This window comes from Pelecanus crispus, chromosome 6 (assembly GCF_030463565.1).
Source record: "Pelecanus crispus isolate bPelCri1 chromosome 6, bPelCri1.pri, whole genome shotgun sequence".
Taxonomy (NCBI): Eukaryota; Metazoa; Chordata; class Aves; order Pelecaniformes; family Pelecanidae; genus Pelecanus; species Pelecanus crispus.
The window spans coordinates 75058728-75069733 of NC_134648.1; positions in this window are offsets into that span (position 1 = coordinate 75058728).

Below are 11006 nucleotides of genomic sequence, written 5' to 3' on the forward strand. Positions count from 1 at the left end.
CAGCAGGCACAGTGCTGTGGTTTGGATTTAGGATGGGAACAATGCTGATCACACGCTGATGGTTTAGTTGGTGCTGAGCAGTGCTGACACCAGGCAAGGGCTTTTCAGCTTCCCCTGCTCTGCCAGGGGCACAAGGAGCTGGGAGGGGGCACAGCCAGAACAGTTGATCCCAACTGCCCCAAGGGCCATTCCATACCATACGGCGTCATGGGCAGTATAGAAACTGGGGGGGTGTAATATTGTTGTTATTATTATCATTACTATTTTACTTTATTTCAATTGTTGAACTGTTCTTGTCTCAGCCCAGGAGTGTTTCTCACTGTCACTCCTCCGATTCTCTCCCCCATCCCCTCGGGGCAGGGGCAGTGAGCGATGGCTGCGTGGTGCTGAGCTGGGGCTGGGGCTGAGCCACGACACTGAGGTAGAAGAGAGGCTGTATCTTGGACCGTATCAAAGGCTACTAAACTCATTATTGCTGTTAATTTTACACATTCCTCAGTTGTTCGTCTGCCCTGGAGACAGCCAGGCAGTAAGGGGCTGTGCCGCAAGAGAATGGAGGTGTTACAGCAGTTGGGCTTTTTATTCCCCACAGTTCATCTGTTTCGTGAGCAACTCTATTGCCTTCAATTGTCTGTAATCTTCAACATAATTCGCCAGTTGTTACTTGCACTTATTTTGACTGCCGATTTTATTATAACCCATAAGGTTAGAGTTTTTTGATATAATACTTTGTTTCAAAATCTCATCAGCGTAACACAGACCGATGATGCATCAAGGGCACCACCTTCACTGCAAATTCCTGCTGCCCTGGGGCGGGTGCCCCGGCCTGCAATCCGCTGTGCCTGCAGCTCCCCGGGAAACCAGCTGCTCCACGTCCTTCCGCTACCATCCAGCGAGGAAGGTAAGCGGGCATCTGTTTCAGCTTTAATCCAGGACGCAAGTCCCTGACCCTGGTCTCGGCACGGGGGAGCACAGCCACGCCGCAGGACCCCATGCGCAGCTCCCACGGGAGCACAGCCTACCCATCCCGCTGGGCCTGGGCACCCTGGCCGGCACCCTCAGCAGCAGGAGGAAGAGCTCCTGCACCCGCTCCCGCTGCCGGCCGCCTGCACCCCGTCCCGCGCCCCGCCGCTGCCCCACGAGCAGAGATGCCTACCTGGAGCACCACGGCTGGGACGGGTGCCCCGTGCCTGAGCGCATCGACTGCCCCAGCTCCTCCCGCTGCCTCGGGCCTGGCCTTGGAGAAGCACCAAGGTATCGCTGGCGGGGAACATGGGATCTGCTACACACAGTCCGATCACTGGGACAGCGCATCCTGCGCCTCGCTGCTGGAAGCGGCTGATCCTCACCCACTTCCAGAAGGCAGCCCAGAGCAAACGTGCCTGTGCAGGCACCTGCCCTTCGCAGGGACAGCCCCAGACCTCCTGCGTGTTTCTAACGTCCCTGTGCATGCCCTGCTATGTGGGATGCGATTATCTCTGCCTGCCACTAATGATTTTAAAATTACTCATACCTCCTCGATTCCCATCCCCTGTTTCACTGACCTCAAAGGACCTTCACATGTATTGCATCACAGTCCTGCATCCTGGGTAAAAAACCTCCCTTGCGTCATCACAGCTGCCCAGCTTACTCAGGAAATAGTGGGCAATGATGCAAAGGCAACTCAATCGCATGAAGGCAGATCGCTCCACGGAAGCCAGAACCACTGAGGCTGGCAGGAGCTCCAGAGACCACCGCGTCCCTCCCACCTCTGCTCAGGCCACGTGGGCTAAAGCACGCTGCCAGGGCCGTACCCCGCGGATCTCAGGTTTCTCCCTTGCGCCAAACCCAGGCTCAGAGCCAGGGCTCGGGGCAGCACTGCCAGTTCACACGGGGGTGCTGCATCTCCTGGCACAATGTACGTTTCTTCTCAAAAGCTTCCTTTCTGGATTTGTGCTGTTTCTCACCTGTCTGCTACACAACAAAATGCTTCAGCTCTCGCCCTTGCAGAGTACAGCTTATAAACATGCCCGTAAAGCTCAGAAATTGAGGAGAAAAATAGGGTAATTATCCTTTATTTACTTTTAAAGCACTTCATTTTAGAATTGTTTCATATTTTCTGGAGCAGACAACACTCAAAAATGCCAAGTTCTCAAACACATAAAAATAATACTGGGTTCCCTACACAGTGGAGCGTGGCTGAAGAGTTTCCAGCAGCAGGAGCTGGGGAATGTGGACACTTTCTAGGCACTCAGTTCCTTCACTTCAGCTCCTTGTGTCCTGCATTTCCACAGGAGTGCCAGAGCCTTCCCGGGAGGCGTGGGGAGGTTCAGGATCCCAAGCCTGAAGCCAGCCCCGCGCTCCGGGGGGCTGCCCGATGCTTGCCGCCCCAGCCAGCGAGCCCCCCAGCCTGCAGCACCAGCTCGCTGCCAGCTTGCAGCAGGCTCACCCGGGCCACGTGCCACACACCCTGGTGACACCGGGGTGAGCACAGCTAACGCAGCAGGGAGGCAGGGCTTTCCAGGAATTTGTTTTGTTTTGCCTTTTGGTTCTGCCCTGTCCCGGTTTCAGCTGGGATAGAGTTAATTTTCTTCCTAGTAGCAGGCACAGTGCTGTGGTTTGGATTTAGGATGGGAACAATGCTGATCACACGCTGATGGTTTAGTTGGTGCTGAGCAGTGCTGACACCAGGCAAGGGCTTTTCAGCTTCCCCTGCTCTGCCAGGGGCACAAGGAGCTGGGAGGGGGCACAGCCAGAACAGTTGATCCCAACTGCCCCAAGGGCCATTCCATACCATACGGCGTCATGGGCAGTATAGAAACTGGGGGGGTTGGCCGGGGAGCAGCGATCGCTGCTGGGAACTGGCTGGGCATCGGTCGGCGGGTGGGGAGCAATTGCATTGGGCAGCACTTGCTTTGGATATTGTTATTATTATTATCATTATTATATTGTTATTATTATCACTACTATTTTACTTTATTTCAATTCTTAAACTGTCCTTACCTCAGCCCAGGAGTGTTTCTCACTCTCACTCCTCCGATTCTCCCCCCCATCACCTCGGGGCAGGGGCAGTGAGCGATGGCTACGTGGTGCTGAGCTGCTGCTGGGGCTGAACCACGCCATGCCCCCCACTACTCCCGCGCGGGCTGTCTCTCACACACTCACATCCTCCAGCAAGCCGCTCTGAGCACATGGGGACCGGCGCGCACAACCGCCTGCCTGCTGCGCGCACCGACAGCAGCGTGGCGGGGCTGTCACGGTGAGTCCCCTGCACAGGGCAGACAAGGCGGCAGCACGCTTCCAGCACGCTTCCAGCACGCTTCCTGCACACCGACTGCTAGTGTGGCCCCGAGCCCGTGGCCACGCGCGAGAGCTACGCACAACGCTGCTCAGCTACCGCCATTGACGGCTAAAATTAATGTATTTGAAATGCAATGAATTAAATGCCAAACAAGTCCTAGAGGAAGGAGAACTCTGACATGTGGGGCTGCGGCGAAGGCAGCTCATTAGGCATTTGTATCACAGACAAGGAGCTGAGAGTGATACATGGGATGACTCAACGCAGCAGCGCAGGAACACGACTGCAGCTCTGTAATTTATTAATAGCTGTGCCATGAGAAAAACGAGCCGGGTGATCCCCCGCAGCCCCCCGATACACGGGGACCGGGGGGGCACCTCTCCCTGGGTCTGCCACGGCTTGGGGAGATGGATACTTAAACAAGCACAAAGCAGAGTGGCTTCTGAAAAAGACGCTGGTTAAAACATTGTGATAAAAATGCACACTGAGGAGAAGGGTAAGAAACGTACCGTGCTCACAGGGGGGCTGCGGGATCCCCGGGGGGGCTGCCTGGCCCGGCTGCCTCCTCCAGCCCTAAACAAGCCCCCCGGCACCAGCAGCAGCTGCTCCGTCCCGTGGTGGGGCTTCACAGCAGCACCCGGTTTGCTACCCAGCGCCGGCGCGGTAAGGGCTGGTCGTGCTGCTCTGCTACCAAAACACACCCAGCTGGGAAAGCGCCTGGCCACGCACGCCCCGGCCCCTCCCGCGTCAGCCCTCCTCTCAGCATTCAGCCTCTGGTTTTAGGTATTTAACCTGTAGAGGGAATCACCTCCTGGCTCCATTCATACTTATAAAAAGTAAGGAAGATATTCGCACTCCCATCTGTCCAGTGGAAAACCCAACGCACTACGTTTGTAGCTGTACAATTACCCTGGGCTCAAGCAGGTGCAGCTGAGAGCCTATTTTGGCTTTTGCATTGTATTTCCTCCTTGTCCGTGAAATACAAAGTCTCAGCAATACATCCTCTTGGTCCAGCAGCAGCGTTTCCCCCCAGTGAAACACCAACTTCCCATGGCAACCCTAAACCAGCGTACATTAGCAATTACCAGCAAGCAACAGACTTACCACCCGAGTTGTCCATCACCACCACACACGATTTTCCTTTTGCACCGGTTGAAAGAAGCGTGCACTAACAAGACGCGAGCAGCTGGGGTGCCGGCGTGGTGTCCTGGCTGGCAGGGCTCTGCAAACACAGCTGGGCTCGGGTGGACAGAGCGCTCGTCTTCCCAGGCCCCCCCTCTATAAAATATGCATTACGAACTCCTTCCTTTTCTTTTCCATAGGCAGGGCAGGAACAACAGCACAACCGCCTTTGCGCCCTCCCGGTCTCCCACTCCGCTCTCGCGGAGCCCCGCAGCGCGGTCGGGACAGGACCCGGGGGTGGGCTGGCCGTGCCACCCGCGTCGGCCCCTGAGCCCGGCACCCACCGCCCCGCACGCCGCCCACCGCCCCTGCCGCAGGGCTGGGGCCGGCGCGGCGCCGGCAGCAGGGCCAGCGCAGCCCCCAGCAGCCCCCTCCGGGCCAGGGCTCGCAGAGACGGCTCTCGCAGAAACCACCCTAAGCATGTCAGCAAACGGATGTTGGGTTTAAGTCAGAAACATCAAGCTGTTGCATTTTCCAACCACCGAGGTATTACCGTACGAAATACTATACAAATATCCTAAATGCTGACTGTGATATCGGCGTTAATTGTGCAGCTTAAAAATGCGAGCAAGCCTAAGTGAATAATTGTTTAAACAAAACAGCTTTTAACTTATCAAAACATTTGTATTGAATCGGAATATCGTGGCATTTTCAAAACTAAGTGTTTTTGCAACATCAAAACACAACACAAACGTGAAGGGATTTGCTTTGACACTTCTCTGTCACCAAGTTTGCCAATGCAGCGTGTTCCCAGGCAGCGTGGGGAGGCGAGGCTGCCGCGCTCGCCCCTGCAAAATCCGCCCTGCGCTCTCCTGGCCAGCCGCGGTTTGCTGGGAGCAGGCGTGCTCCCCGCGGCCATTCGCAGCGGGCAGGTCTGCACACGGGGGGGCGAGTGGCAAGCCCTAGTGTGGGGGCAAGAGGCTCCTCAGGGCCACCACTACCCTGGACCCCTCCCCGGCATGGAGCCTGCCCCAGCAGAGGCACCCGATGCAGCTGGGGTGTCCAGGTGCACAACTGCCCTGGGCACCCGCTCTCGGGGAGCGTACCTGAATCACTGGCTCACTGCTGCAAAAGGATGCGGAGAGTCAAGAGACTGCTCCGAAACGCAGCGCATTTCCGAATGGCAGGGAGCCACAGAGAAGGGAGACTGCCACAGCCTAGGATTTCTGCCAAGCAGCTGCCGCTCTCCTAACAAAATGCGCGACGCGCACAGATAGGTCTCCTCTGCCTTGCCAGCCCTGGGCAGCAGCATTGCCGCGGCTGGGTTCGGGCACGGACACCCCTGACATCGCCTCACAGCACAAATCCTAGGACAATCCCACAACATGCGCTTCCAGCTTTCCCTTTTCACTTTTGTTTTAAAAGAAATGCAGGTTTGAAAACTCAGCACAAAGTAGTTGTTTCAGAAACGTCTGCCCAAATGCTGAAGCCTGGAAAGCACGGCTTGGAGCAAGGGATCACCGATCCCAGGAACGCCAAGCTGGAGCTGGTGCCACTCGGCTCCCTCCTGCCACGCACCACCACGTGCACGCGCGGCACTTGCCAAAGGACCCTGTCCTCTCCAGCAATCAGGATGGATGGTGCCCGCCTGATAATTAGCCATTAAGTATTTCCTTTTATCTGGATTGTTCACGTGTGTCATCAGGATTTATTTACTGCTCACTGTTCAAGACTTGCTCTGAAGAGACTTATTAGCTTCTGCTTTGGCTTTTTTTTTTTAACCAAAAAAACCCTCAAAAGAGATTACTCTGATTTTCATTTTTCATAAGCAGCCTCACCACCTCTCCTGCCCTCGGCCACTGCCATGGCTACAGGCAGCACAGTGGCTTTCCCGCGCACCGCGGCTGGCCGGGCGATTTCCACCTTGACGGCTTTTGACAGCAAACAGCATTTCCCAAACCCAATTTTCCCATGAGGAAAATCTCATTATTTCTATCAAAAAAACTGATTTTCCATTCAGGAAACCAAAACAGAATCATAGAATCGTTTAGGTTGAAAAAGACCTTTAAGATCATCCAGTCCAACCAGTAACCTACACTACCAAGTCCACCACTAAACCAGTTAAGGGCAGAGTCATAATTTCATGTTTATGGCTTGGTGGCTGGATTATTTTTTAATGAGAGTAAACCTAGGAGTCATTAAGATTGGAAAGGATCTCTAAGATCATCAGTCCAACCATCAACCCAACACCACCATGGCCACCAAACCATGTCCCCAAGTGCCACCTCTGCCCGTTTTTTGAACACTTCCAGGGATGGGGACTCCCCCACCTCTCTGGGCAGCCTGTTCCAATGCTTGACCACCCTTTCCGTGAAGAAAGTTTTCCTAATATCCAACCCAAACCTCCCCTGGCGCAGCTTGAGCCCATTTCCTCTCATCCTATCGCTAACTCCATGGGAGAAGAGACCAACACCCCCTCCCTGCCCCCTCCTGTCAGGCAGTTGTAGAGAGCGATCAGGTCTCCCCTCAGCCTCCTCTTCTCCAGGCTGAACACCCCCAGCTCCCTCAGCCGCTCCCCACCAGCCCTGTGCTCCAGACCCTTCCCCAGCTCCGCTGCCCTTCTCTGGACATGCTCCAGCACCTCAATGTCCTTCTTGTGCTGAGGGGCCCAAAACTGGACACAGCATTCCAGGTGCGGCCTCACCAGCGCCGAGCACAGGGGCACAATCACCTCCCTGCTCCTGCTGGCCACACTATTCCTGATCCAAGCCAGGATGCTGTTGGCCTTCTTGGCCAATGAGATGCTTTGCTTCAGCCTGTTTGGACACTAATCAGGATACTTCCCACTGCCAAATGACCCCAGCGTTTTCACCTAAGAAAATGCCAGGCATGGTCCTGGTCCCCCACGCGCCCTCAGGGAGCCCCAGGCAGCGCAGGGTTGGGCGCACTCCCCCCCTCGGGCCAGGGCAGCAACCGCGGGGTCAGCACCCGCCCGCCCTGTGCGGACCCCCGCTCCCCAGGAGGAAGGGCTGCCAGAGCCCCAGACACAGACTCAGGCATTGCCAGTGCTGCCCTGCGTGCCCCCACTGCCTCCTGCGTGCAGGGGGCAACGCGCCAGCAGCGCCAGCAGCACCAGCAAGCGCCAGCAGCACCAGCAGCGCCAGCAGCACCAGCAGGACCAGCAAGCAACAGCAGCACCAGCAGCGCCAGCAGGACCAGCAAGCAATAGCAGCACCAGCAGCGCCAGCAGCGCCAGCAGCACCAGCAAGTGCCAGCAGCACCAGCAGCACCAGCAGCGCCAGCAGCGCCAGCAAGCACCAGCAGCACCAGCAGCGCCAGCAGGACCAGCAAGCGACAGCAGCACCAGCAGCGCCAGCAGCGCCAGCAGCGCCAGCAGCACCAGCAGCACCTGCTCCTGTCCTGGCACCAGCTTGCTCTTTGCCTGTAACCCTCCCTGCAGTTCTGCCCGCCACTTCCAATGGCTGATAGCCACACTCCACACGCTGGCACGTCACATTGTGGGGAAATCCGCAACTTTATTGTTCTTGTCAAACACCCACCGGCATCCAGCGAGTGTCAGCTGCCGGAGCTGCCCATGCCGGTGCTGGCAGCCACTCTGGGGGAGCGCAGCTGCGGGGAGAGCAGGTGAGCGGTGGGGTGGAAGGGTGGCAGCTGCTCCAGGGGTACAGCAACACCAGACATTTACCCGGCCTCATCCTGGTTGTGACCTTACACCCGTTCCCACCCCCAGCCCTCCTGCCCGGGCAGCCTCCCCGTCCAGCTGGGCTGCTCCCGGTGCTGAGCAGTGGTGGCCAGTGCTGCCTGTGGCCAGTGCTGCCCGTGGCCAGCAGGACCTCCCGCGGCTCTGCTCCACCACCGGAGTCAATGTCTACATCTCCTTGTCACCTCAGGACAGGAACGAACGCAGCAGCACAAATCACTCCACAGGATGGAGGCTCACAGGCAGGAAGATTTGAAAAGTTCAAAAGAACATGTAGTTTAACTTGGATAATTTTGAAATTATACATTATATTAAGTTGACCAGAGACTAAGAAAATGCCTTGACATCTCCCACGTTCAGCCAACTCAGCATGGCCTTGTGCGATGCTCTGTGCCCCAGCGCGCTGGTGGATGGTGCCTCAGACTCGGATCTATCTTCCACCGCCACCCGCTTTTGGAGGCTGAAGCCCAGTCCTGACGCCTGACCCAGAGGCTCTTGCTCCTGTCCCCGGTGCACCGCTCAGCGCCACAGCCAGCAAGCAAGGTGGGGAAACCCCCGACTGCACACAAACACACACGGGGATCCCATCATTTATCTTCCAAATAGTGAGGAGAGCAATGCAGGTACCCACATGGACCTGCAGTAGCAAAAGGGAGCATGAAACTACATATCCCAAGAACGGGGAGAGCGGAATGTCGGGCAGCAGAATGTCCTTTCTTCCCTCCACACACGCATGAGCAGGAGGCTCAGCGTGAAAATCATCCAGAAGGATTATGCCGTCCGTGATCAGATCCTGAGAAAAGGCTGGCAGCACCGCACGGCGAAACCCGAAACACAGCGTGCCAAACCCTGGCACACGTTGCCGTGAGCAGGTACATGAAGAGACAACGGAAGCGGTAAAGCCAGAATGACGTCTGCCAGCACCGGAGCCTCCTGGCTATAGGGTGCTGGAAAGGCAGCGGGACACAAGGTAGAAATGCCCGTACGCCTGGGTGCAGCCTCCTGCACCAGCTGCCCCACCAGCACGGACACTGCTGTTCGAAACAAAGCCACGGCAAGAGAGGGCGAGCACACACGCCAAAGGTGCTGCGGCAGGCTCTGCTTCCCCGACTAAGCACTCCAGCTGTGGGGATCCTCTCCCGAAAACAGCAAAGCAAACATCTCTACCAAGCCTTGGATTCACCTCGGAGTCACTGGTTCACTCCTGGAAACTGCAAAAAACATACGGGATGGAGAAAGCTTTACCTTCTCAGGCCTGTGTCACGCGACAGCTTTTGGGGCACAGACAGCTCAGATTTATCCACAGCCAGAGACATGATACTTTCAAAGGCCCGGGGCACCCAGGAGGCCCTTGCCTTTCAAACGGAGCATGGACAGGAACTGCTCTGGCTGCCCCGGCACACAGATGAACTCAACGCTGCAAAACTCCCGGTCTACTTTCCCAGTTTAGCGCCACAAAGACTCTGTGCCCTTCCCTCAAATTCAGGGGATTGCTCGTTAATAAAAAGGCTGTATTTTCAAAACTGTCTGCAAACTCCTAAGTTTAAATGCAGTGCTTCATCCACAACAAGTAGGAGCCTCATCTTTGCCTCTGGGTTCAGTTCTTCCTCCTTCCTCCGGGGATTATCCCAGTGCCCATGCTTGGGAAGAGACCCACTTCTGGCACTCGCTCCAAGCCCCTGTGCGGCCGCCTTCACAGGGGCGGCACCCGCTGAAGCACCGCAGAGCCCCGTGCTTGGGGCTACGTGCTGGGGCCAGCTGAAAGCCAGGAGCCCAAGCTGTTCAGCTGCACAAAGCAGCGGATTGCGCTCTGCCACAGGCTCGGGTGGGTCGCCAGCCCCACCTCCAGCGACTGCGCTGCCTCCTGCCGCCGCGTGCTTTGGGGGAGCCGGCTCCGCGACGGCTCCGCGGGGAGCGGATCTTGCGCGGGGGCACTGGGGCACCGCGCACCCCTCCAGGCGGGCAGCTGGGACCCCTGCGCCTCTGCACAAGAGGAGTGTCCTCCCTGTCGCCGCTCGGATGCTTTTTTAAATTAATTGACAAGGAAGATCTGCAACCACGGAGTGCGCTCGCGGTGAAGCCATGATTATGCATGAAGACATGAAGAAGCACATGCAGCCAGGCTTTGCCATGAAATCTGGCAAGCACGAACGGAAGAGTGATTTGGGGAGGGGAAGGAGCGCTCGCTGCGACCATGCAGCGCTGCCCTGCAGCAGGAGGCGCAGGCCCAGCGTGCACCCGCAGCCGGAGCTGCTCTGCACCAGCCCGGCCACCCCAGGCATCTCTGGGCAGCCTCTGCCTTAGGCACGCTCTGCTTTCACGGGCCTCAACGCTCGAGGGCACAGTGCTGCTTGGGAAGGTCGCCCTCACTCATCGCACAGGCCGGGGAGCTTTACCCACTGAATCTAACCCTGAACCAAGCCCAGGATTTGCCCCCGGTCCGGTGTGCAGCTGAACGTGCAGGGGCAGCGCTCTCTGAGGGGCTGCGGCTGACACAATACTCGCCCCACAACAGGGCACGCTCCTCCACAGCGAGTACTTACACCTCAAGAAGAAGGTCTGAATAGCACGCAGCGGGGCCTGAAGCCTCCCAGCAAAGAGTGAAAAGAAATAAAAATATTCCATCCATCCTGATGGCGTGAGCTGTCCTACCTGCGACACGGGGCAGGAGGCCCGGACCAGCGGCGCATGGGAAGCGATGCCCTGGCATGTACCGAAGCAGGGCACCACACTGCAGCACCCAGGAGGGAGGCAGGTGGATGCCAACAGCCCCATCCCAGCACCGGCCAAACGCCGACTGCAACCACGGAGTGCCCTGCGGTGAAGGCGGGAGTATGCATGAAGGCATCGAGTCGCAGATTCAAACCCCAGGTCTGGTCCAAACTC